The 27,651-nt window shown below is 45.9% G+C and overlaps 1 protein-coding gene across 1 annotated transcript in view; it reads left to right on the forward strand.

The window, feature by feature from the left end:
• The first annotated feature begins 1,360 nt into the window (after window positions 1–1,360).
• Window positions 1,361–27,651, forward strand: part of LOC115479087 (ankyrin repeat, SAM and basic leucine zipper domain-containing protein 1-like) — a 71,430-nt gene continuing 45,139 nt past the window's right edge. Inside the window, exon 1 of the mRNA XM_030216833.1 lies at window positions 1,361–1,407. The gene's annotated coding sequence lies outside the window, so the exon portion shown is untranslated. The remainder of the gene's footprint in view (window positions 1,408–27,651) is intronic.

A 27,651-nucleotide genomic window follows, 5' to 3' on the forward strand; every position in this document is an offset into this window, starting at 1 on the left:
CATTGCAGCTGGAATGGCAAGTGGAACCAGGGCCATTGCAAAATTATGAGGTACCCCAAGTAAACCTTCAGGCTTGTGCACCCCCACCCCCCTATTATCTTTTCTTGCCCTCCTTTGATTTTGAAATCTGAACTTGACAATAGGGATGAGCAAACAGAAAATGTTTATTATGTTTGTTATTTTCTGTGTTGTTTACAGGGAGTTTTGTTTGGCTATTTTGTTGTTTTGTCAGTTTCTGATAATAATGCACACTCTTTGCAAATAGTGCGCACTATATAGAAAGAGGGTGCACTCTTTCCCCATAGGGCACACATGCTCACACAAGTTTGCGCATGAGCAATGGATTACACATATGCCCCTTAATTCTATAAAAGTCGTCAAAAATTGTGTGCACAAATTTGCTTGCGCAGCTAATTTGTGCACAAAATGTTACTGAATAACGAGTTAATCAGTGCCAATAATTGGCTTTTTAATAAGAAATTATTGGCACTAATTAGATTTTATTGGAATTTACACATGAAAATTTAGGGTTCCGTGCCTAGAATTTGCACAAATCTGAAAAAGGGGGCATGGAAATGGGAGGGACGGGGGCGTTCCTAAAATTAACACACGTTATTATAGAATAACAGGGATATGCGCCTAATGTAGGCACATACATTTGTACCACGTTTCAGCTGGTGCAAATGGCAGTGCCTAAAGTTAGATGCATTTCCTGGGCATAAGCACTATTCTATAACCACACCTAACTTTACGTGCGGCTTGTAGAATATTGCTTTTTTTTTTAGCACAGCTTTCTTTGGCACCATATCCAGAATCTAGCCCATGGAGGTAGTTCCACTATTGGGAAAGAGTGTACACTCTTTCTGAAATACTGTACCCTCTTTACACTGTTTCCAAAGAGTGTGCATTATTATTGGCGAACAACAAAACACAAAATGTGTACTTTATGTTTGCTTTCATTTGGTAATGACATAGGATATGCCATTCCATTTCCTATGTAATTGCAAATGACAGTCCACCCCTACTGGACAATCATGATTATCTCCATATCAGCCTTTCCAGAACAATAGAAACAGAGAAAAATTATGGCAGATAAAGACCGTATGGCCTATCCCAGTGTTTCCCAAGTCCAGTCCTGGAGTACCCCTTGTCAAATCAGGTTTTCTGCTTTGTCTCTCTGGTTTTTGAATGTTTTATGATTGTATTGTGCTGTCTTTGCTGTTTTCCAGATACCTGAGCTGATTCTGTGCCTGCCTTCCCTCGCAGACAATCTCTATCTTCGTCCCGCTCATCTGCCCACATCACCATTACTACCACTCTTAACTCCGCTCCCAAGCGGCAGACGCCATGTAGGCACACATCACATGCTCATGTGCTCCTGAATGCACCCATTTATCCCCATTATGGGTAAGTCTGTTTAACTCCTGAATTTTTTTATTTTTGTATCTCTCCTCACTCTTGTACCAATGTGCTTTGGTAGTCCTATCCCACTGGTTTGGGGCCGCTGGCCCTTGCCACCACCATCCTAAACTTCCTTCTTTCGAGGTAGGTTCCTGATTCCTATTTCTTTATCATCTACCTCCTCTTCCTCCCTTCAATCATTAATTGCCACTCCCTCCGTAACAAATACATCTTTATTTGAGAGATTATTATTGAACTTCACTTGGCCATCCTTTGTTTAACAGAAACTTGGCTCACTGACTCTGATACTTCATATCAAAATCAAGCAATCCCTCTTGACTTTTCATACCTATACTATAATCATCAAGGAGGTGGACTGGTAGTAATTTTCTCCTTTCAAATGAACATTTCCAAACGTGACCTCACTTATTTTCCCCCATAAAGGCTATTCATTTTCATCTTACTAGCCCCACCCCAGTAGACTTCCTGCTTATCTATCATCCCCTCCCCCATCTGCTACCTCCTTTACTTTACTCCGCCCCACTCATGTTGGATTTTTGCCTCAAACATGCTCACCCACTTATTTTGGGAGACTTCAATATTAATCTAGATAACTATAATGCTCTTTTTGCCTCTGATTTACTAAATCTTCTCTCTGACCTCAGTTTAATGCAGCATGTTCTCTCTTCCACACACTGAGCAGGTCATATCTTGGATCTGATTATATCTTTAAATATGGACTTCACTGCCATCTCCCCCATTTCATATCAACCACTCCCCTGGTGAGACCACTTCTTAATACTTTCTAATCTCTTACCACCTATCACTTTTTCTGTTCCCATCAGAAGAAAATCTGCCTTCAGAGATCTTTTGAAAATTACACCATCTATCCTTTCTGACAACTTACACTTGGACATTACTTCTTTCACTACTCTACCTCTAGATGAATAAATTGCCCTTTGGAATAATGACTTATTTAGGGTTTAAAATTTGCTTGCACCCCCGGTAGAATTTGCTGCTTCCTATAACACGTGTCACTCAGAACCATGGTACTCCGCCAAACTACATCTCATAAAATGTCAACTTCGTCAAGCTGAAAGAAAATGGATATGTACGCCCTGTAACATCACTCTTCTTGGTTACAAATCATGGGCAAGCTCTTATACGAAGACCATTTTAACAGCAAAAAAAAAAGCATATTACTCTTCCCAAATCACCAGAGCTCCCAACACTGCAATCTTATACCGAACTCTTAAGCAACTGACAACTTTCAAAAATTCTTCCACTCAAGCAGACAAACATTACCTATCAGCTCAGTTACTGGCAACCTATTTTCAATCTAAGATCGCAACACTTTGTGATAATCTTATCTCTAGTCACACTCCACCACCTCTCCCACCTCCTATTCCCCCTATTCTTGCCCCCTGTATAACATCTTCCTGCAGTTCCTTATCCAATGTTCATATTCCACCTACAATCAAAATCGTAAAGATCATTTCTCAGGTGTGATCTATCACAACACCCACAGACCCAGAGCCTGCCTTTCTGGTAAAAAAACAAACAAACCACTTAATGACTTTGATCCCTTTCTCCATTCCATGATCACTTTATCTCTAGTATCTGGACATGTCCCCAACTCTGGAAGAATGCTATTATTTATCCTAAAATCAAAGATCCTAAAATGTCCCTTATTGATCCTTCCAATTACAAGCCCATTGCTAATATCCCTTTTCTTGCAAAGGTTGCTGAAAACATTGTCAATCCACAACTCTCCACTTTCATATTTAAGACCAATGCTTTACATTCTAACCAAACTGGTTTCCGTGAACACCATAGTACAGAAACATCATTACTAGCATTTCTGAACATTATTTGCTATTTCCTGGACAAATCTCGCTCTATTATACTACTATTCTTAGACCTCTCAGCCGCTTTTGATCTCATTGACCATTCTATTTTGCTTTCTTGTCTACACACTATTTGTATAACTGACTCTGCATTTCAATGGCTCTAATCTTATCTAGAAGTCGATCCGAACCATTCCATTGTGTTTCTGGTGTCCTCCAACAATCTCCCATCTGCTCTTTCATATTTTTCTTGCACCCCTTCTCATTCTGGGACAATTCATTGATTTGACAATGTTCGTATATGCCGACAGCATCCAACTTCTTTGTCCTATTAACCCAACAGACCTTAATGAAATTTCTTCTCTTAGTTCCCACCTCAAGTTCATCACAACTTGACTCTCAGACAATAAACTGGCCATTAATCCAAAGAAATCTAAAATACTTCTATTCACTCCAACTGGTCATCTGTCCCTAGTCTCTCCAATCCTCCCAAATGGTTTTCCTGTTTGTCAAGTCCAATCCACACATATCTTAGGATTTATATTTGATTCTACCCTTTCTTTTCAAGAACAAATCTCAAAAGTTATCCAGCGCTCCTTCTTTAAGCTATGCCTTATCAAATCTGTACAACCATTATTGACTCCCTCTGCCCTGAACATTTTGATTCCCTCCCTGGTCATCTCCCAATTAGATTATTGCAACTCCCTCTACTTAGGTCTCCAGATCAAAGACCAACATCGTCTACAATTAGTCCAGAATACTGCTATCAGGGTAATTAACCATCTAAAGAAATACGATCATGTCACTCCCTATCTGAAATCTGCCCACTAGCTCTGCATTCCTCATCGAATCACTTATAAAATACTTCTGTTAGTGTTCAAAACCCTATCTGCTTCTGAACCTCTTTGTCTTTTAAGATACCTTACTTCTTATACTCAATCAAGAGCGCTCAGATCGTCACAACTCCAATCTCTTAACTATACCATCACATTGAGAACTCTACCATAAACAAAGCAGACATAAGGCCCCAAATTATGGAACTGTCACAAACCTGGAGTGTTACGTGCGGAACCAGATGTACGCGCCCATAACACTGTTAATCCAGACGCTACGTGCGTATATATCCCTTTGCCTACATTCTGGCGCATCTACAGTCTGGGTGCGTCATTCTGGCGCACCTACAGTCTGGGTGCCTACCTGCTGGTGCATCTACAGTTACGTCAGATGCCTTCAGTTTAAAACCAAGAACCTTTCACTGCCTCTTTGCCTCAGCTACTATCTTGTTGGATTGAGCTGGTGTATTTCTTCTTGCTGACTTCACCTGACTTGACCTGTGCCTGAACCTGACAATGCCTTTTGGATCGCCACCTGCCTTGACCTGTGCCTGAACCTGACGCTGCCTTTTGGACTACCGCCTGCCTTGACCTGTGCCTGAACCAGACTCTGCCTTTTGGATTGCCACCTGCCTTGACCTGTGCCTGAACCTGATGCTGCCTTTTGGACCACTGCCTTTTGGACCGCTGCCTGCCTAGACCTCAGCCTGAACCCGATCCTTCCTAGGTAGTCTCACCCGGCCCATTTACTCTCAAAGTCCTGCCGGCCACCCGAACCTAGGGGCTCAACCTCTGGGGAATGGCGGTCACCTCAGGTGAAGTCTTGGGCATATCTGACTGCCTGTTCTGGGACCGATTCCTCGCCTTCAGGCCTGGTTCTCTGCCCTGGGATTGGCATAAGTGCCCACTTCCTGGCTCTGTGTCCGATATTCAAGTGACCGACCGAGACAGACCGTGACAGGAACTCCTTACCATCCCATTTAAGACAACTTTCCTCATTGCCCCTTTTCAAACAAGACCCAAAGACTTCTTTTTCAGGATGCATACATTTAGCTTTCCCATCGATAAAGCTATGGGTACCTGGCTTAAAACCCCCACCTCCTACTGTTCTTTCCCATTTCCCCCCTCTTTTCTATAACCAGTATAGTTCTTCCCAGTTTCTTTTGCTTCATGTTAGTATTGTATGTCAATTTCTTCTTTCCTCTTTTTAGATTATACGCTGCCCAGATGGTTCTCTGTTGGGCGGGATAGAAAGCAATGCGGGTGCTAGAGGCCATTAGGGCTGGATTAGTGCCTGCATTTGCTAACGCAGAATGCTGAGAGCTGACAAGCTTGCCGGCTCCCAGGACAATGAGCATACAAATGCATGCTGATGAGCTGATTCCCTATTCCTCCCTAATGCTCAGAGGACAGCGAGCCCAACAAGGGCGCTCTTGCTGCTGAAAACTCTATGCCAGTTGGGTGTAAGGAATATGAAAGGCAAAAGCAAAATGCACTCCCCCCCCTCAAATACCCAAGGCCCTGGTGGTCTGGTAGACCCCAGGCCCTTTATCCACCAAATATTCTGGTTGTTCGGTGGACCCCTGTCCCTGCCCCCTGAAAAGATAAAACCCTGGTGGTCTAATGGGACCCCTGGCCAGGACCCCATCCCACACCCCAAGGACTATCTTGGTGGCCTATGTGGGCCCCCAATCCCTTCATATCATTTGAAGAAGGAAGAAGTGCGTCAAGAAGGAGGAGAGAAGGAGTCCTACGCTCTCCTGTGGGGAATGTCATCAAAATGGTAGTGCCTAGCCCTGGCCGGTGTATCCTGGGATGTACTGGGTGGGGCCTAACTACTATATAAGGGTAGGCACTGGGTGGAGAGTTTTTCCCTTATATGGTAGTTAGGCCCTGCCCAGTGCGTCCCAGGATGCACTAGGCAGGATGCCACCATTGTGATGATGCACCCAGCAGGAGGGAGTAGGACTTCTTCTTGCCTCCTTCTTCAAAAGGTAAGAGGGGGTTGGGGGACCATCACTAGGACACCTGGGTAGTCATTGTAGGGGTCTTGGTCAGGGGTCCTACTGGACCACCAGGGTTTTATCCATTTTTCAGGAGGGGACAGGGGTCCACCGGACCACAAGGGCCTTTGGTATTTGCAGGGGTGGGGGGGTCTTCTTTTCTAGATAAAGAATGGGTGAAAAGCTTTCTGGGAATGCGCTGAAGAGCTGTGCTTAATGAACAACTCTTTAGCACATGCGACAAACATTTTCCTCCTGTCGAACTCCCTAATGCCTAATGCTATGAGCATGTCTATGTTTGTATCTCATTAGTGTTGAGCATTTTGTTCTTCTGCACTGTTCCAGTGCTATTTCTCTGGCACTGTTCAGTATAGCACTGGAGTTTTGAGCATCTGCCTGTAGGTTTTTCGGGTAGGGGAGCTGGAGCAATGCCGGACCCAGGAAGGAGAATGAAGAGATGCCAACCTACCTGGGGGAAGGGAGGATGGAGAGATACTGAACTGGTCGGGGGGGGGGCAGAGGGAGAGAGCTGTTAGACTTGGGGGGGAAAGCAGAAGAAAGAGAAAGAGAGAGACCTGGCTCAAAGAGAACAGGAAGAAAGGGAGCAGATGATGGAATGGGAAGAGCACACAGAAGAGATAGAGTTTGGACCAGAGCAGAGAGGGAGACAGGTGATGGACCAACAGAGCACATAAGCATCGCCATGCTGGGACAGACCAAGGGTCCATCGAGCCCAGCACCCTGTCACCGACAGTGGCCAAAAGAACAAGCAACTTGTCCTGTCCATCCTAGAAATAGTGTATTATTTCCTCGTCCATTCAATAACATTCTATGGCCTTTTCCTCCAAGAAGCCGTCCAACTTTTTTTTAAAGTCCGCTAAGTTAACCGCCTTAACCACTTTTTCCAGCAGCGAATTCCAGAGTTTAACTACGCGTTGAGTGAAGAAAACTTTTCTCCGATTTGTTTTAAATTTACCACACTGCAGCTTCATTGCATGCCCCCTTGTCCTAGAATTTTTGGAAAGCGTAAACAGACACTCCACATCGACCCATTCCATTCCACTCATTATCTTATAGACCTCTATCATATCTCCCCTCAGCCGCCTTTTCTCCAAGCTGAAGAGCCCCAGCCTCTTCAGCCTTTCGTCATAGGGAAGCCGTCCCATCCCCTGTATCATCTTTGTCGCCCTTCTCTGCACCTTTTCCAATTCCACTATATATTTTTTGAGGTGCGGCGACCAGAATTGAACACGATACTCGTGGAGCGATACAATGGCAGAATAATATCCTTATTTTTGTTTTCAATCCCTTTCCTAATACTCAACATTCTATTTGCTTTCCTAGCCGCAGCAGCACATTGAGCAGAAGTTTTCAACGTATCATCAGCGATGACACCTAGATCCCTTTCTTGGTCCGTGACTCCCAACGCTGAACCTTGCATGATGTAGTTAGTTTGGGAGATGCTAGGCCACAAAGAATGGGGGGGGGGGGGGGGGGGTCACAGGTAGGGGTGGGGTACAGGAGGCAGGGAAGAGTGAAGCTGGATATGAGGAGGGACAGGGACACAGAAGAGATGCTGGCCATAGAATGAACATAGGAACAGGGATATAGAGGGGTAAAACTGGACACAAACGGAGGTAATGGGACACAGAGGGGGATGCTGGACAGAGTAAGATGGGGCATAGAGGAAAGATGCTGATCATGGGGGAGGATAGTGACAGGGACACAGAGAGGAGATGCTGGACAAGGCAGATAGAGATGCACAAAAAAGATGAATGCTGGACATAAAGAGAGAAGAAATGTCAAAAGAGCAGGAGACACAGAGAGTTAAGAACAAAAACAGAAAAGCAGAAGACAGACACTAGGACCAAAGCAATGTTCAGACAACAAAGGTTGCTAAAAGTTTTTTTTCCTGAATTGATTAACTGTAATATGTCAGCTTTAAAAAGATGCCATCTTCACTCCCCCACCCCCCCAGACCTCACTGCCTTGGGAACGATGGTGTTATGGGGGCCCATCTCAATTTTTCCACCTGGGGCCCATTTAGTCCTAGCTACACCATTGCTTGCCTGTTTCTCATTCTGCGGCTGCAACCATGGTTACTCCTCCATTCCACCACCTTCTTTCACTCCAGGAACAATCTGAGCATCTTCCCTCTTTGTTACGAAGCCTGACCCGAGCAGAATTCACTTTCCCCTATTCCTGACCCTAGCACTTTCTCCTTTAAAGGCATGGACACACTCAGTAGAGAACAGACCACTAATTCCATCTCCTTTCCCAGGCAGCATGCAGTGAACAAGAAGGGAGGGATGGGAATGGAACAGGCACAACAAAGAGGAGCCACTCTGTTTCCTAATGCAGCTCCTTCTTTCCATAAGTGCCAGCTATGTGGGAGCTTGGGCACTCCCAATATTGCGCAAACTTCTTCAGTGTATCTAGGGAGGGGTGATTTGGGCTAAGTTCAGATTCCCCAATTGTATTGAAAAGTTGGTTCCTATGGTCCCCTCTTTTGTTCCTATACAGGGAACAAAATGAGAGAGGGCAAGACTGGAGTGAAGAGAGCAGAGAAAAGCTATTCTGCTTCCTAATATAACTTTTCCCTTGTTGTTTTTGCCCTGTTCCAAATGGCTTTCAGAGATCAAAAAGGAAGGATAAAAACAGGGCAGACTTCTACGCCCTGATTATAGAAATGTAGAGCTGGATGGCTGGGGTGGGCTTTGACAGCAACTCCAGCAGTTGGGAATTATGGCCAGTGCTGGGATGACTTCTAAAGTCTGTGCCAAAAATAACAAGGACAAATCAAGAACAAGTATGTGTATTTTATATCACACTCATAGCTTATGAAACGAAGGTATCTCAGAGAGGGAGGGGAAGACACCCTAAAGTTGATAGCAAACAAAATGTTCACAGTTTGTAGTATTGTTGAATTGTTGGTTTAATCAAGTATTGTCAATGAATGTGACTATGCTGCAACCAAAATATAACTGTCTATATGTGGTTGGCACTGTGGCAAATTTTTGATATTGCAGACTGCACTGTTTGTGAAACTAATGTTTGATCACAAAGGAGAGTAATTTGCAGGGAGTGGCAGGTGTGGCTCTAGCCACCTTGTCGGGAAGACTGGATGGACTGTGCAGGTCTTTATTTGCCATCATTCACTAGCATGTTTCAGCAAGCATTTGAGATCCCTTTTTAAAGGTAAGTTTTGGATGGCCTGATCAATGTTGGTTCTTGAGTTTTACATTACGATTATGTTACATGTTTTGTGAAATGTCTAATGCTATTATGAATGTGCATTGTTCCTTGCTCAGGGTTGTAGATGTGTAGGTTATAATTTTTTTTAAATAAATAAATAAACAGAAATGCCCCATTTGTCTACAGATACTTCATTAAAATCCCTGAATGTCCAGGTTAAAATTCAAAGAGTTCCCAAATATGGACATGAATCATTCTGAATCTGGAAAGACTGAAGTACAAATAATATCGAGGGGGGGGGGGGGGGCGACAAATTTTATAGCAGTATGATTCAGACATGTATCAGCTAGTGATAGGAAGAAAAATAATGGAAGAGCAACACCTGGACATAAGTAACATATGTGGTATTTTTCCTGTGGATCCCTGAAGAGCTAAAGGAATTCAATTTTATCATCAATTATGATCCTTGAGATTTACTCCAAAGTTAGGCCAACCAAGCATTTAGAATCAGGCAAATTAGAGGCAATATGGTCAATTTGGTTGCACAATTTTGAAAAAGCGCATCTATTTACAAATAATTTATCTTTAATTATGATTCCTAAGGGACAGCTTCGAATGGGGTTAAGAAAAGACATCTTAAGGAAATAAAATCAACTAGTGAATGGTCCAAAACAGCAGTACAAATATGATAAAGTGATCAACACAGAAAGAATATAGCTTTATAAAGCATTATCTGTGTGTAAAGAACGTTTTATAAGCTGAAAATGCATCCTATAAAATTGCACTGATGGTTTCATGCCTAAATATGGGTGCTGACAAGAAGTCACATGCTTTTACATGCTCTATATGTAAAGGTTCCCAGTGGAGGAGCGATCAAAATGATAAAGGGGATGGAACTCCTCTCATATGAAGAAAGGCTAAAGAGGTTAGGTCTCTTCAGCTTGGAAAAGAAACGGATGGGAAAATTAGGTTCTTACCTTGGTAATTTTCTTTCCTTTAGTCACAACAGATGAATCCATTAACTGATGGGTTGTATCCGCCTACCAGCAGGTGGAGATAGAGAACACTGAAAAACCATAGTGCCTCTTGGATGGCTAGTCCCCAACTGCCTTCAGTATTTGAGATTTCCAAAGCAGAGTGAACCATAAAGGTATAGTAACACAAACTTTCCTCACAGCGAACAAACGCCCCGGAACAGGAGCAACAAAGGAGGGACGATCTCAACCTCCTGTAGTAGAACATCATGTAGAAATTCTGATAACTGTTTTCCAACTTCTCCCAATGAGATTTATATCTACATGAAAGATCTGAACAAAAAACAAAGTCAGACAGGGAGGGATCATAGATTCATCTGCTGTGACTAAAGGAAAGAAAATTATCAAGGTAAGAACCTAATTTTCCCTTCCTTGTCATCAGCAGCAGATGAATCCATTAACTGATGGGATGTACAAAAGCAATCCCTACTTAGGGTGGGAACAAGCCAAACCACGAGCCAATACTTGAGCTCCAAAAACAGCGTCCTGCTTCGCTACAATATCCAGCCTGTAATGTCGGGCAAAAGAGAGCTGAGAAGCCCAAGTAGCCGCACTACAGATTTCTTGAAGAGAGAGTGCACCCGTTCCAGCCCACGAGGAAGAGATGGCTCTCGTGGAATGCGCCTTAAAAGCTTTAGGTGGAGACCGACCTGAAAGCAGATATGCAGCAAAAAAGACTTCCTTGAGCCAACGGGCTATAGTGGCCTTAGACGCCGGACACCAGCGTCGAGGACCTGTCAACAATACCAAAAGGTGATCAGAAGTCCTGAAGTCGTTTGACATCTGTAGACAATGCAACAGAGCCCTGCGGACATCCAAAAGATGTAACTGCCCAAAGGAGTCCAGGAACTCTTCCCTAGAAAAGGAAGGAAGAAAAATGGGCTGGTTCAGGTGAAATGCTGAAACCACCTTAGGCAGGAAGGAAGGCACTGTACGTACCACTACTCTGGACTCCGAGAATTGCAGAAAAGGGTCCCGACAGGACAGCAACTGCAGCTCAGACACGCGTCTAGCCGATGTGATGGCCACCAAAAGACTGTCTTAAGCGTCATATCCTTCTCCGAAGCTCGCCAAAATGGCTCAAAGGGCGAACACTGAAGAGCCTTCAACACTAGCCCCAGGTTCCAGGCTGGACAGGGCAACCGGACAGGAGGACGGAGCCTAAGCACCCCTCTGAGAAATCTGGCAATGTCCGGATGAGCAGCAAGGGACCAGCCAGCGACCTTCCATCGATAGCATGATAATGCTGCCACTTGCACCCGCAGGGAATTGTAAGCCAGGCCTTTTTGTAAGCCCTCCTGCAAAAAGTCCAGCACAGTTGAGACTGTAGCTCGTGTGGGTGTGATCACCTATGAAACACCCTATGCCTCAAATCTACACCAGATCCGCGCATAAGCTGCAGAGATGGACTGCTTGCGTGCCTGCAAGAGAGTGGAGATGACCTTATTAGAGTAGCCCTTGTCTCTCAATTGCGGCCTCTCAATAGCCAGGCCGTAAGACCAAATTGGCAGGGATCCTCCATAGCCACCGGACCCTGAACCAACAGGTTGGGCACCAGGGGCAAATGCACCGGCGCGTCCACCAACATCTGGCGGAGATCCGCATACCACGAATGCCTTGGCCAATCTGGAGCTATGAGAATCACCAGACCTCGGTGCTGTCGAATCCGCAGTAGGACTCGTCCTATCAAGGCCCAAGGCGGGAACACATACAGGAGGCCCGAGGGCCAGGGTTGAGCCAGAGCATCCAACCCCGCCAAGTGAGGATCTCTCCTTCTGCTGAAAAAGCGAGGTACTTTGACGTTTGTACTTGACGCCAATAGATCCATTCCGAGTGTCCCCCATTTGGCACAAATCTGAAGAAAGACTTCTGCCAGTTCCCATTCCGCCGGGTTGATTTGATGCCTGCTGAGAAAATCGGCTTGCACGTTGCTCTGACCTGCCATGTGAGCTGCTGACAGAAGCTGCAGGTGTAGCTCGGCCCAGTGGCAAATCTGAGCGGCCTCCGTGGCCAGGGCCCTGCACTGAGTGCCGCCCTGATGATTTATGTATGCCACCGCTGTCGTGTTGTCTGACAGAACCTGGACAGCAAGCCCCTTCAGAGTCTTTTGAAAGGCCATAAGAGCCTGGAATATCGCTCTCAGTTCCAAGCGATTGATGGACCACCCCGCTTCCACGGGTGTCCACAGACCCTGAGCATAGCTTCCTTGGCAATGCACTCCCCAGCCTAGGCTGGCATCTGTTATCACCATGCACCAGGAAAGAAGCGCCAGGGGCATTCCTTGGCGCAGCATCCTGTCGGAGAGCCACCACTCCAAACTGAGCCGGGCCGCAGGGAGCAATGTTAGTCTGATTGATGTTCCTGGGACATCGGAGACCACTGTTGAAGCAGGGCAATCTGCAGAGGCCTCATATGCGCTCTTGCCCAAGGCACCACCTCCAAGGTGGCCATCATCGACCCCAACAGCTGGACAAAGTCCCAAGCTCACGGGCGAGGCATCCGCAGGAGCAGACGGACCTGATTCTGAAGCTTGCACCACCTTTGGTTGGGGAGAAAGACCAATCCTGAAGCTGTGTCGAACCGGATCCCCAAATACTCGAGAGACTGAGAGGGGGTCAGGTGACTTTTGGGTATATTGACCACCTAGTCTAGCCTGCAGGACCGCCACCACTCTGGCTGTGGCAAGACGACTCTCGGTTGCCGAGTCCACTCTGATGAGCCAGTCGTCGAGATAAGGGTGAACTCTGATACCCTCTCGCCTGATACAGGCAGCTACTACCACCATTACCTTGGAAAAGGTACGGGGAGCTGTGACTAGGCCGAAAGGCAAGGCCTGAAACTGGAAATGCTTTCCCAACACTGCAAAGCGGAGGAACCGCTGGTGTGGAGGCCAGATAGGAATGTGCAAATAAGCTTCTTTTAGGTCCAGAGACGTGAGAAACTCTCCTGGCTGTACCGCCACAATGACGGAGCGCAGGGTTTCCATGCGGAAATGTCGTACTCTGAGAATCTCGTTTACTCTTCGTAAGTCGAGGATCAGCCTGAAAGACCCGCCTTTTCGAGGCACGACAAAATGAATGGAATAGCGGCCGCAGCCGCGTTCGGCGGGAGGCACCGGGATCACCGCTCCGAGGTGCAGCAAGACTTTCAAGGTCTCCTCTACCGCCACCCGTTTTACGGCAGTGCCGCATCGGGACTCCACAAACACATCTCTCACAGGGGCACTGAATTCCAGTCGGTAACCTTCTCTGATCAGGTCCAGGACCCACTGATCTGAGGTAATCTTGGTCCACTCCTCTAGAAAGAGGGAAAGATGTCCTCCTATTGCAGGCAAGGAGGAGTGGACCGGCGTCCCATCATTGTGGAGGACGCACTTGAACTCCTGGCCTTGAACTGGCCCCTGCGGACCGAGTGAAAGGAGTTCCTCTGCTGAAAACAGGCACGTTGGAAAAACCCAGCAGAGCGCCCTGGGCGATACCTTCGAGCTTCATGGAAGCGTGGTCTGGAAGAGGAGGGAAACACAGAACCCTTGGAAGAAGGCCTCGGCCTATCCTCAGGTAACCTCTGGGGTTTAGATTCACCTAGGTCTTTCACAATCTTCTCCAATTCCTCTCCAAATAACAGGAGGCCCCGAAAGGGTAGCCTCATCAGTCTTTGCTTAGAAGCCATGCCAGCTGCCCAATGCTGCAGCCAAAGAAGGCGGCGGGTGGACACCGCCACAGACATCTGTTTAGTCGAAGCTCTGACCAGATCATACAGGGCGTCAGCCAAAAATGACAGGGCCGACTCCATCTGCGGGGCAACCTCAGAAAGGGGGCCCGCACCATCAGTGGGCTGTTCCACCGCCAGCTGCAGCCAGGAAAGACATGCCCGGGCTGCACAGGAACTGCAAATAGACACCCTCAAGGCAAGGCCCGCAATTTCAATGGACCGCTACAGCGTCGACTCAAGCCGCCGGTCCTGCATGTCTTTCAAAGCGACTCCTCCCTCTACTGGGAGAGTGGTCTTTTTTCTCACCACCGTGACCAATGCATCCACTTTAGGCATCCCCAAAGGGCCAAGTGCTCTTCACGCAGAGGGTAAAGCTGACCCATAGCCCTGGCCACTTTCAAAGGCCCATCAGGGTCAGACCATTGAGCAGGAATAAGCTCTTTGATGGAGTCATGCACAGGAAAGGCCCAAGTAGGCTTCTTAGTACTCGCCATCCTAAGATTAACAGAGGAGGCGTCGCCTTCAGCAGGATCATCAATCGAGAGGGCCTGCAAGGCATCAGTAATGAGAGCTAGCAGCTCGTCGCGGTGGAAAATCCGGACTGCATTGGGATCATCCAAATCCAGTGGTAAACAGGCACCCTCCTCTGGATCATCCGTCCCTGAGGGTCTGCCAGATCCTTCAGACTCTCCACAGCCCAACCACGGGGGGGGGGGGGGGAAGGGTATGCGCCACTTTCAGATGGGGAATTTACCCGTCTATGTTTAGCGTGTTTCCAACGCTCGGGGGAGGAAATAACCTCTGAAGTCATCCCCGGGGCATCAACACCCGGAGGGAAGCCAGGAGGCAACACAGTGTCAGACACCTGCGGCAGAGCTCTTTTCAGCATGAACGCCTTATGCATTAAAAGCACAAACTCAGGGGTGAAAAACTCACCCTGACCCTCCGCCTCCGAATTAGGAGAAACGGATGTAGGAGCTCCTCTGGCAGCCTCTAAACGAGGCGTCCCCCTGCCCTCAGACTCCTCAGCAACCACGAGGGTCAAGGCATGCGGCGCTTCCAAAATGGCACCCGCTACCAGCGCCATCGAGCGGGAAGAAACATCGTTCAGCATGCTCAAACCAGCGTGAGCATGTAAGGAGCACGTTTTACACAGCCCTGCTGCTGATCTGCTTTTACCACAACGGGAGCAGTGTTTAACTCCTTCAGAAGCCATCGTCCGTTTTTTCACAGGACGGGAATATAGCAATAAAATGGCGGCTTTGCACCAAAACGTACCCTGATTGGAACGGCGTCCGTGGGACCTCCCCGGAGGAGCTGGGCACCACTCTCACCTCAGAAGACTGAGTCAACGAGCTCCGGTCAACCTGCACAGAACCAGGATCACTGGAAAAAGCCTCAGAACAGCCACGCAGTAAAAGCGCTCTCTTTTTTTTTTTAACGCTGTGAGGAAAGTTGGAGGCAGGCAGCAACAGAGGGACTCCGGGAGGCGGGGGGAATGGGTAAGGCAGGGAAATGGCAAACCTATATGCCTTTAAAGTGGCCACCACCAGCCACAACACCCCTGCTCAACTGTCAAAGCACAGGAGCCACCCCAGGCAGTATGAAATCCAGGAGCTGATCAAGCTACGTCCACACCTGCTGGGAGATAGTGAAATACTGAAGGCAGTTGGGGGCTAGCTGTCCAAGAGGCACTATGGTTTTCAGTGTTCTCTATCTTCACCTGCTGGTAGGCAGATAAAACCCATCAGTTAATGGATTCATCTGCTGCTGATGACAAGGAACAGGAGAGATATGATTGAGGTCTATAAAATCCTCAGTGGTGTAGAACGAGTAGAAGTGAATCAATTTTTTACTCCTTCCAACAGTACAAAGACTAGGGGACACTCGAGGAAGTTACATGGATATACTTTTAAAACAAATAGGAGGAAATATTTTTTCACTCAATTAATAGTTAACTTCTAGAACTCTTTGCCAGAGGATGTGGTAACAACGGTTAGCATATCTGGATTTAAAAAAGGTTTAAGTTTCTGGAGGAAAAGTCCAAAGTCTGCTATTGAGACAAACATGGTGAAAGCCACTGCTTGCCCCAAGATTGGTAGCATGGAATCTTCCTACAACAGGATACCGGGCTAGATGGACCATCAGTCTGACCTAGTATGGCTATTCTTATGTTCTTATGGAGGCATCTGGGCGAAGCTGGGACTGTATGTGCTTATTTTATAAAATAAGCAACCACTTGCACAGTGTACATACATATATCTGCACCCACCTCAGAACAAGTGTACCTTTGTAAGAGAGAATTTGTGCACTACTGAAGCTAGCTCTGCTATGTTCTATACACATTATTTCTAACAGTCTGCTCTGATGTAAGTTATGAAATTACTTAGTTTAATCAATAAAGTAAACTGTCTGTTTCCCTTCCCCCCTTAGTTCATTCTTGGGTCACTATCATGCCAGAGCTCTCTGTAATTTTTTTTAATGAAAGGACAATTCAGAACATTGGAAAATAGGTACACAGTCAATAAACACCAGACCTCAATGAAGTTGTTATCTACACAAAAAAATGTGTTTCCCACACTTGTTACTGATTAAAATACCCCCACCAAGAGGTTTTCATCTTTAATCAATTCAGTGATGGCTAAGAATTTCACTATTTACACAGCACTATAAGGCCTTTCACAAAGCATTTAAAATAATGAAGCCTGATTTGGCCAAGGTTTTCGTTCATTTTCTGCCTTTCACCTCTTCCTGGCTCTAAGGACAGAAAAGTGACTTCTAGAGGTCACTGGCACATACTATGCCTTCTGTGATCCTAACCAAACTATGGTGCACTGTCTGTCTCAATAGGACATTTATTTAGCTAAATTTACTTTCTCACTGCACTGAAATCAATTCATGTAAGATTCCTCTTAAAAGAGATTAGGCCTATGTAGTTAAGCATTTTTTCCTGTACATACAAAGGGGTAGATTCAAGAAAGTGCTTGAAAAATATGGGAACCAAGCGCCAATTCTATAATGGCAATTGCATGTGAAAATGCCATCATAGAATAAGGCGAAAGTCTACATGCACGTGTCTAACTTTAGGTGTGAGGACTTACACCATGTCAAAGACTGGTGTAAATGGTCACACCTAAAGTAGGCAACGGGGCACCTAAGTGATAGTATTCTATAACTTGAACGCCTCCTGACGCTGTAATGTGCACAACCCCTTTGTAGTTGTACTCTATAGCATTTAGGTGCTAAGTTTATAGAACAGAGCCTTTATAGTGCAGTTATTCAAGTAACTACAATTAGTACCAATTAACACCATTTAAGGTCTATAATTGGTACTTAAGGCCAATTGGTGCCTAATTTAACAATTAATTTAGGCGTGCAACTGGCACTATTCTATTACTTGTACACTAATTGGAAATTTGGGCTTGCAACTTTATAGAATCCTAGGAGGAAAGGATAATTCTATGAACTGGAGGCTAACATTTATGTGTCCATTGCTCATGTATTTATAATGCTAGCACATTTGCGTACTTATGCACATATATTCCAGTACCATGCCTAAACACTTTCTATAAGTATGTGATTATTTTGCTTAGCCTGTATCTGCAAAGGGGGCATATACTGTGGAGAAACATGGGCAGGACACAGGTGGGGCTCTCACTTATGCACATAACTTACAGAATATGGTAAGTTATGCATATCCATGCCACATTTAGGCACCTGCACTTACACCAGCTCTACGGCTGGTGTGACTGTGGGCACCTAAGTTAGGCATACTGGATGACACTAATACTCTATACTGGAATCCAGGTGCCTAGGCTCCGGCATGGAATAGGCATCTACCATGCGGCCACAGGGAGCCTAAATGGAGACACAAAGTGATAGTATTACCCCTAAAGTGGGAGAAAACCTTTTAATACATAGCCCTCACTGTTTTTGATAGCATAGCCTAACATAAAATGAATGGACCATTTTACGTCATATCTCAATTAGCTACATCATTGGTACAGAAAACAAATAATAACCTATCTTACTAAGACATTATTTTTAATTAACTAGAATTTATAGAGGCTATAGCAAACCCTATGCATGGAAATCAAAGAGAATTGTTGTTGTATACACCCTTTAAAAGGTGTTTAAGAGCTTCCCTTCTATTGTCTTGGGTTTGGTGCTAAAGGAAAGGTCTTGTCCTTTCAAAGTTTTGGGAGTGTAGATTGCATTCAAATGTTTGTTTTTATGATGAGATCTTTGTTTCATATAAACAGATCATTTCTAAAGCAGGTCCACTGTTTTCTGCTCCACTCACTTACTGCCCAAGATTTGTCATTAGTTATTTTTAACTTCGCAACTATATAATGAATACACAAAGAAAAGCTATGAGAATGGTATGGGATTTGCATTACAAGACATATGAGGAGAGACTTGTTGACCTGAACATGTATACCCTGGAGGAAAGGAGAAACAGGGGTGATATGATACAGACGTTCAAATATTTGAAAGGTATTAATCCGCAAACGAAACTTTTACGGAGATGGGAAGGCGGTAGAACTAGAGAACATGAAATGAGATTGAAGGGGGTCAGAAATGTCAGGAAGTATTTTTTCACGGAGAAAGTGGTGGATACTTGGAGTGCCCTCCCGCGGGAGGTGGTGGAGATGAAAACGGTAATGGAATTCAATCATGTGTGGGATAAACATAAAGGAGTCCTGTTCAGAAGGAATGGATCCTCAGCTTAGCCGAGATTGGGTGGCAGAGCCGGTGGTGGGAGGCGGGGCTGGTGGTTGGGAGACGGGGATAGTGCTGGGCAAAACGTCTACGGTCTGTGCCCTGAAAATGGCAGATACAAATCAAGGTAAGGTATACACAAAAAGTAGCACATATGAGTTTATCTTGTTGGGCAGACCGGATGGACCATGCAGGTCTTTTTCTGCCGTCATCTACTATGTTACTATGAGGGGCATAATCGAACGTCGCCGGCCATCTTCGTGGGCGGCTACGCGAGGGGGCGGTACCAAGCGTATTTTTGAAATACGCTTGGAGCCGGCCAAATCGCTAGCCGGGTTTGAGACAGGATCGCCGGATTTAGATGAGATGGCCGGCTCCGATTTTCAGCCATAATGGAAACTGGAGACGGCCATCTCAAACCCGGCTAAATGCAAGGCATTTGGCCATGGGAGGAGCCAGCATTTGTAATGCACTGGCCCCCCTCACATGCCAAGACACCAACCGGGCACCCTAGGGGGCACTGTAAAAAATAAAATAAAATTTGCTCCCAGGTGCATAGCACCCTTCCCTTGAGTGCTGAGCCCCCCAGATGCCCCTCAAGGCCCACTGCCCACAACTCTACACCATTACCATAGCCCTAAGGGCTGAAGAGGGGCACCTACATGTGGGTACAGTGGAGTTTTGAGGGCTCAACATTAACGACCCCAAGTGGAACAGATAGGGGGGATGGGGCCTTGGTCCACCTGCCTGAAATGCACTGCACCCACTAACAACTGCTCCAGGGACCTGCATATTGCTGTCAGGGAGCTGGGTATGACAATTCAGGCTGGCATTCAGGCTGGCAAAAAAAGTTTTTAAAGTTGGGGTTTTTTTGGTGGGAGGGGGTTAGTGACTATTGGGGGAGTCAGGGGAGGTGATCCCCGATTCCCTCTGGTGGTCATCTGGTCAGTAGGGGCACTATTTGTGGACTTGGACCAAAAAAAAAAAGGGTAAAAAAAAAACGGACCAAATTCTCGTCAGGGCCGACTTTCTTTTTTTGATTATCGATTGAAGCCGGCCATCTCAATGTACGCCCCCGCCCCGCCTTCGCTACCAAGCCGACACGCCCCCTTTGGAGTTTAGCCGGGCCTGCTACAGGACGGCAGTTGAAGACGGCCAAATTCGGCTTTCCATTATACCGATTTGGCCGGGTTTAGGAGATGGGCGGCCATCTCCCGATTTGTGTCGGAAGATGGCCGGCCTTTTCGTTCGAAAATGAGCTGGTATGTTACATTGCACCATAGAGTCTGTATAATGTAAACTGCCAAATATTCCACTTTACATGTTGAGGTAATTTGGTATGTTTTATTTGTGCTTTTCTAATTGTCTGCTATTTTCTTTCATATATATTTACACAATTATAAATATAAGAATCAATTTGCATGAAAACAAGGTTTTGGACCTTAAATTAGAATCTCTATCAGTGGTTTACATGTATAAATCCTAGCATTTAAATGTGTACAACAAATATTGAAAATCCAGTTTTAGAAAGCCTGGATTTATATGTGTAAATCTACAATATGTGCATGTGCCAAGAGCTTTGAGTGGGACTAGGGCAAAACAAAAAAAATACATGTGATCAACATTGAGATTTACATCTGCTCCCTGGTACATACAGTTTTTGGAAAAGTTCTTATTTTGGGCAGCATTCTAAAGAATGGATTAGGGGAGGTTGCCCCCCCAAACCCCCACAGTGTTTCCCTTCCCCTCCAAAATCAACTGGGCTCAATAATTGGGGGCTCTGTGCTTAATTACGAGCATTTACATGTGTAGTTTTCCAAAATGGCTGTGTGTCAGCACTCACTTGTCTAGGTTTTAAAATACCAGTTTATAGATGTAAGTGCTGACACAGATGAGTATTTTGCCTAGTTGGCTGTATGTATTTTAGAAAAGGCTCTACATTGCTAAATCCTTTTCTAAAATGCTACTGGAATTTCACACAGACCCCATGATATTCAGCCACAGCATTCAACTTGGATATTCAATACTGGGCTGTTTCCAATCCTGGCTAGTGCATAACTAATTAAGTCAACATTCAGCTTAAACAGCCATGGCTTAGTGGGTCTGCTTTTTATGCATCCTTATTTGCCCGCTAAGCCTGGCCAGTTAAAGTTCTGAATATCAGGACTTAACCAGTCACGCCCCCAACACCACCAGCTTTTTTTTCGGTGGTAACCCGTTATTTTCAGTGGAAATAAATGGTTAAATGCTGCTGAAAATGACCGTTAATCCACCGAGACACGAGTTCACCGATCTGTGGCTGTTCCCAGCCAGTTAACTAGCTTTGAATTGGCTGGACCCTGACCTGGACAGCTGAATTCCAATTTCTACATTCTATCTACAATATTTTATGTCCGATTGGCATCAGTCATGCTACATATTGGCAACATTACCTGTGTTTTCCACAAAGAACTGAATTATTTGCTAGATATTGCATTACACTTATTGTCATACCTATTTGTTTCTTTTATTTATTTATTTATTTATTTTTTTACCATTTATTTGTAATTTTATTGAAATATCTGCATTTAAATATGACAACATCGGAGCCATCTACATGTAAGTTCAAGTGATAAACATATAAAATTATCAAACCTTTTAAACATTTCTTATCTCATAATTTTACCCCATCCCCATTCTAAGGTTCTTGTGGAGCAGTTCCAGAGCAAGATGATCAAACAACGTATGGGTCTCAGATATGGTGATAAGCTATCATACTGTCTGAACGCATTGCTGTGAGTTTAGACATCAAATGAATATAGTCCAACTTGTGCGGTATTGAAGATATATCGGGCAGGGATTGTTGCTTCCAAGCTGCCACCAGCACTAATCTGCTAGCCATAAACACCTGCGTGGCCAGCCGATGCGTATTCAGTTTCACACCCTGTGGTCTAACATGCAGAAGACAATGCTCCATTTTCATGGGGTAATTAGCCCCGTCAAATCCAATACAAATTTCAAAACTTTAGTCCAGAATTCTTGTGCTGAGGGGCAAGACCACCAAATGTGATACATATCCCCCTCCCCCCCACACTGTCGCCAGCACAGGGCAGACCCTACCTTGAACATTCTAACCAATCTGTTAGGCGTGTAATACCAACAATAGAGCATCTTATATCCATTCTCCACTAAGGAACTGGACATTGACCCCTATTTGTTTCTTTTAAATGGTCTGTTCTACTTCAAGAGATCTCCACCATTTTTCATATTTCACTTCTATTCAATTTTCTCAGTTCTGCCCAGTGTCCAGTCTGACTAACCTAAGCTTAGCTGTTTGTCACAAGGTGTTCATTATGGAGAAGTCTGTAGAAACAGCCATATTCAGTCTCTCCTATATAGCTGCCCATGCCAGTTGGTTCCTCGAAGCAAGATTCAGAGTCAAAGGATCTCCTAATCCAATACTTAGGGCCCTGTTTACTAAGCCATGCTAGAGGCGCATTAGCGTTTTTAGCGCATGCTAAGCATTAGTGCATGCTAACCATGTAATGCCCATAATATTCCTATTGCGTCTACACGGTTAGTGTGTGCTAATTTTTAGCACACGCTAAAAATGCTAGCGCACCTTAGTAAACAGGGCCCTTAGTATTTTCTTAAGGACATAACTTCCCTAAGGTATAGACACAGTAGACGGGAGGGCTCCAAACTTCTTTTCGGAAGCATGATCAGAGTCAGTGCCATACCAAGGACTGTGCAAGCAATGTGGTCACACAGGACACAAATATGGAGGGGCATAAAAATTGTTCCCAGCCCACTGTATTTTCTCACTGGCATTGGTGAAGCAGTCATTCTAACATAAATCAGTATGTGATTTCACTTCAGCAATTTCTTTAAACGTTATGTTCTGTCTCCCTGTCCCCGTTCTATGTGGCAAATCAGACACCAAAGCTAGATTTGCCACATGACAATGCATTATCTTACCATAGGGCAATTGAACCCGCCTATACTTCTTATTGAGTGAAATTATTACCTGGGATTAATTAAATATGCTGTTGGATGTAAGAGTAGTTTGCCTTCTTACCTTTGGGGAGGGGCAAAGGTTAAAAAAGTCATATTATCAGTGGGAGGAGGGAGACCAATTAATATTTGGGGAGGGACAGACAAGGTGTAACATGCAAACAATGGGGTTCTTTTACCAAGCTGTGGTAAAAAGAGCTCTGAGTAGTGGCGGGGGTTGTTTTTGCTGCACGCCATGGCCCTTTTTAGTGGGTAAAAAAAACCCTATAAAAGACATGGCCATGCGGTACGATTATTCTTACCGCGTTGTCATGTGGGGAGGAGCATTTGCTGCCACCCATTGAGATGGCGGTAAGGGCTCCTGCGGTAACCTAGCGGTAATGAGGCAGCACTGCTCAATTAACGCTGGGTTAGCACCACGCTAGAAATGACAGAATTATTTTCTGTAGCACCGGAAATGGCGTGCACTTGAGGCGGAAATACTGCCGGCAGCTGCATTGGGCCGGCGGTAGTTCTGGGTTGCCACACAGCAACCCTTTAGTAAAAGGGCCCCCATGTAATGTAATGACCCAGCAGACTGCAAGCCCAGAGGGAGGGAACAAAAACCCCAGCACACTTGACCTGGCACTGTTGAGCCAATCAGAATGTTAGATACACAAGCAACACACACAACCAAAGATGTAGATAAGCTGTGATCCTACAGAGATGTATAATTCATTCTGGAAAAGTGGAGGTACAAACCCCATATAGCACTGGTCTAAACCTATGCTACACCTAATACTACCCCTTTCATCAAGGGTGGTTTCTGCATATGCAAAAGGGTTCCTGAAGCCCTAGGCGAGCCACAGAGTAGCACAGTCCTAAATGGGCACAGAAGCTGACACAGGAACCGTGTCTAAAACAGGAAATAAAATTGGAGCCGGAGTCAAAGCTGGAATTAGAATCTTTGAAACTAGTGCTTGGAGGACTAGAGGTGGACTTGAAGCTGGGACTGGAACAGGAATAACCAAAGCAGAAGCTGGATTCTCATGAAGCGCAACCTGTGAAGCAGGAACACCTGAAGCTGGAACTGGAATGGTTGGTGCTAGACTCTGGCAGAATGGTGTATCTGAGGCAGGAATGACTAAACTGGACTTCAGTGGAGTAGAGTCACAAATCTTTCCCTTAAAATTTTAAAATTGTTAGAACCCATTGGAAGACTATCAGTTCATGATATTTTTTCTCAGACAGAATGCTTAGGGATTCTTTTACAAAGCTATGCTAGCGATTCCTACACAGCAAATGAGAGGAAGCCCACAGGAATTGAAGGGCTTCTTCTCATTTGCCACACCAAGAATCAGTAGTGCGGCATTGTAAAAGAGGCCCTTACAGTGCTATTCCAGGGGTACTAATTGATCAGATCTTTTGCACCATTCAGATGTATGCACTTTGAGAGATGCAGTTACTCCTGGACATGTTTTTTTTTATTTATTATTTTTAAATTTTTTATTTATAACCATTTACATTTTTACAAGCGATAAAACAACTTGCTGGAAACACAGAGAAAATAATATGTAGGAATTATTTCAGTCAGGTAATTTTATTTTCTTCCTTAGACCACTAAATAGGGAGAGTGAAACAAGATAAGGAGATCAATTAAACAGTAAACAGAAAAAAAACCCTGGTATTAACCTGATATCCCCAGATATTTCTCGTCTAATTCATTGTTCCACATTGATCATCTGGTTTGCTTCTTCAAGGCCAATATGGTGTATAGTCAAATCATTTCATTGAAAAACATACTTATTGCCCAATATTAGTTAGAAATAATACATCTGATTACATTCTCTCTCTTTTAAAAACCAGAAGTTATTTAACAATACATATACTTAAGTCTCTAATTCAAATCCCACTGATTAAAGTAATCCCAGTTTTCACAGGCTTCACTCCTTTTAAAGTAATAATTTGAGGAAATATTTCTGAGGAAAACTTTAGGAGTCATACCCGGAACTCTGGGAAAAACAATAATCTCGATATTAATCATCTATAATAATATTCATTCTATTATTCAAAATTTCTGGTCTATTATCATAACCACTTCTTGCTCATGTAGAAGGTAAAATTATGTATAATCATACCTGATAATTTTCTTTCCATTAATCATAGCTGATCAATCCATAGACTGGTGGGTTGTGTCCATCTACCAGCAGGTGGAGATAGAGAGCAAACTTTTGCCTCCCTATATGTGGTCATGTGCTGCCGGAAACTCCTCAGTATGTCGATATCAAAGCTCCATCCGCAGGACTCAGCACTTAGAGAATTACATCCACGAAGGGACACTCTGCCCAGCTCACCACCGCCGAAACGGGGGAGGGGAATTAACCCAGCTCATCCCCACACAAGTGGGGGAGGGGAATCCGTCCAGCTCATCCCCGCGGAGCGGGGGAGGGACACCACACCCGCCGATGCGGGGGGATCTGGCTTATCCTGCAACCGCAACCGCGGGAGGAGCTGACTGACCCTAACACCGCCGAAGCGGGAGGGGTACAAAGCTGCCCTACAGCCGCAAGAAACGGGAGGGAGTGCCGGCAGAATTTATGTCTCAATCCAGCCCCGTAAAACGGAGGGGAGAGGAATGCAGCAGCTCACTGTAACACAAAGTCGTCTCAACTCTTGAAGAATCCAAGCGAAAGAAGAACTTGAACACGAAGTCCTCCTGAAGTAACTGAAGGCTAAACTTGAACCTAAAATTCAACCAGAATATAAACAGTACAGATATCTGGGAGGGGCTATGGATTGATCAGCTATGATTAATGGAAAGAAAATTATCAGGTATGATTATACATAATTTTACCTTCCATATCATCAAGCTGATCAATCCATAGACTGGTGGGATGTACCGAAGCAGTACTCACCCAGGGCGGGACATAGAAATCCCTGACCTCAACACTGAAGCTCCAAACCGGGCCTCCGCCCGTGCAGCCACAGTCAAACGGTAATGCTTGGAGAATGTATGAGCCGAAGCCCACGTTGCCGCCTTGCATATCTCTTCCAAGGAGACGGATCCGGCCTCTGCCATCGAGGCCGCCTGAGCTCTCGTGGAGTGAGCCTTCAGCTGGATAGGCGGCACCTTCCCCGCGGCCACATAAGCCGCTGCAATGGCTTCCTGGACCCATCTTGCCACTGTAGGCTTAGCAGCCTGCAGACCCTTACGAGGACCTGCAACCAGGACAAACAGATGATCCGATTTCCGGAAATCATTGGTCACTTCCAAGTATCTGATGATGACTCGTCTCACATCCAGATATTCAAGAGCGGAGTACTCCTCTGGGTAGCCCTCCCTACGAAAGGAAGGGAGACAGAGCTGCTGATTCACATGGAAGCGAGAACCAATCTTGGGCAGGAAGGAAGGCACTGTGCGAATAGTCACTCCTGCCTCAGTGCACTGCAGAAGAGGCTCTCGACATGAGAGCGCCTGGAGCTCGGAAACTCTTCTGTCTGAAGTGATAGCCACCAAAAAGACTGCTTTCAACGTCAGGTCTTTCAGAGATGCCCTCGACAAGGGTTCCAAAGGCGGCTTCTGCAATGCTCTTAGCACCAGGTTGAGATTCCACGCAGGCACCACTGAGTGCAGAGGAGGGCGCAGGTGATTAACTCCCTTGAGAAAGCGCACCACATCTGGCTGCGAAGCCAGGGAAGCACCCTTCAGGCGGCCCCTGAAGCAAGCCAGAGCCGCTACCTGGACTTTAAGGGAACTGAGCGACAGGCCTTTCTCCAGACCTTCTTGCAGGAACGCCAACACTGAAGAAATTGGAGCAGTGAAGGGAGAAAGTGAGCCTGCTTCACACCATGCTGCAAAGATACGCCAAACCCTGGCGTAAGCAGTAGAAGTAGAGCGCTTCCTCGCTCTCAGCATAGTGGCGATGACCTTGTCTGAGAAGCCCTTCTTCCTCAGACGCTGCCGCTCAATAGCCAGGCCGTAAGACCAAAGGGAGAGGGATCCTCCATCACCACGGGACCCTGATGTAACAGGCCCTGCTCCACTGACAGCCGCAGAGGATCGTCGACTGAGAGCCTGAACAAGTCCGCATACCAGGGACGTCTGGGCCAATCCGGACCCACCAGGATTACCCTGCCGGGATGCTTTGCCACCCGGTCTAGCACCCTGCCCAACATGGGCCAGGGCGGGAACACATAGAGGAGCTCTTGTGTCGGCCACTGTTGGAGAAGAGCATCTACTCCCAGGGATCGAGGGTCCCATCCTCTGCTGAAAAAGCGCGGCACTTGGCCATTGGCCGATGACGCCATCAGATCTAGGCTCGGCTGGCCCCAGCGCTTCGTGATGTCCAAGAACGCCTGAGCAGATAGTTGCCACTCTCCGGGCTCCAAGGTATGGCGACTGAGAAAGTCTGCCTTGACATTCATGACTCCGGCAATGTGGGCCGCTGAAAGCTGCTCCAGGTTCGCTTCCGCCCACTGGCAAAGACTCATAGCCTCCTTGGCTAGAGGGGCACTCTGGTACCTCCCTGGCGGTTGATATAGGCCACAGCCGTGGCATTGTCCGACAGGACCCGTACAGGCTTCAACACGAGTACCGGGATGAACTCCAATAACACCAAGCGAATGGCTCTGAGTTCCAGGAGGTTGATAGACCACTTGCCTCTGCAGGAGACTAGAGCCCCTGCGCTGTCCTTCCCAAGCAGTGGGCTCCCCAGCCCATCAAAGAGGCGTCTGTCGTGACGACAATCCACTCCGGGGTCACCAGAGGCAATCCTGCAGACAACTTGTCTGTCTGCGTCCACCAGCTCAGCGCCTTGCGCACTGCTGGGTCCACGGGAAGGCGCACAGCATAATCCTCCGACATCGGAGTCCAGCGCAGCAGCAGAGATAGCTGTAGTGGTCTCATATGAGCCCTGGCCCAGGGCACTACTTC

Source organism: Microcaecilia unicolor, chromosome 10, assembly GCF_901765095.1.
Source record: "Microcaecilia unicolor chromosome 10, aMicUni1.1, whole genome shotgun sequence".
Lineage (NCBI taxonomy): Eukaryota > Metazoa > Chordata > Amphibia > Gymnophiona > Siphonopidae > Microcaecilia > Microcaecilia unicolor.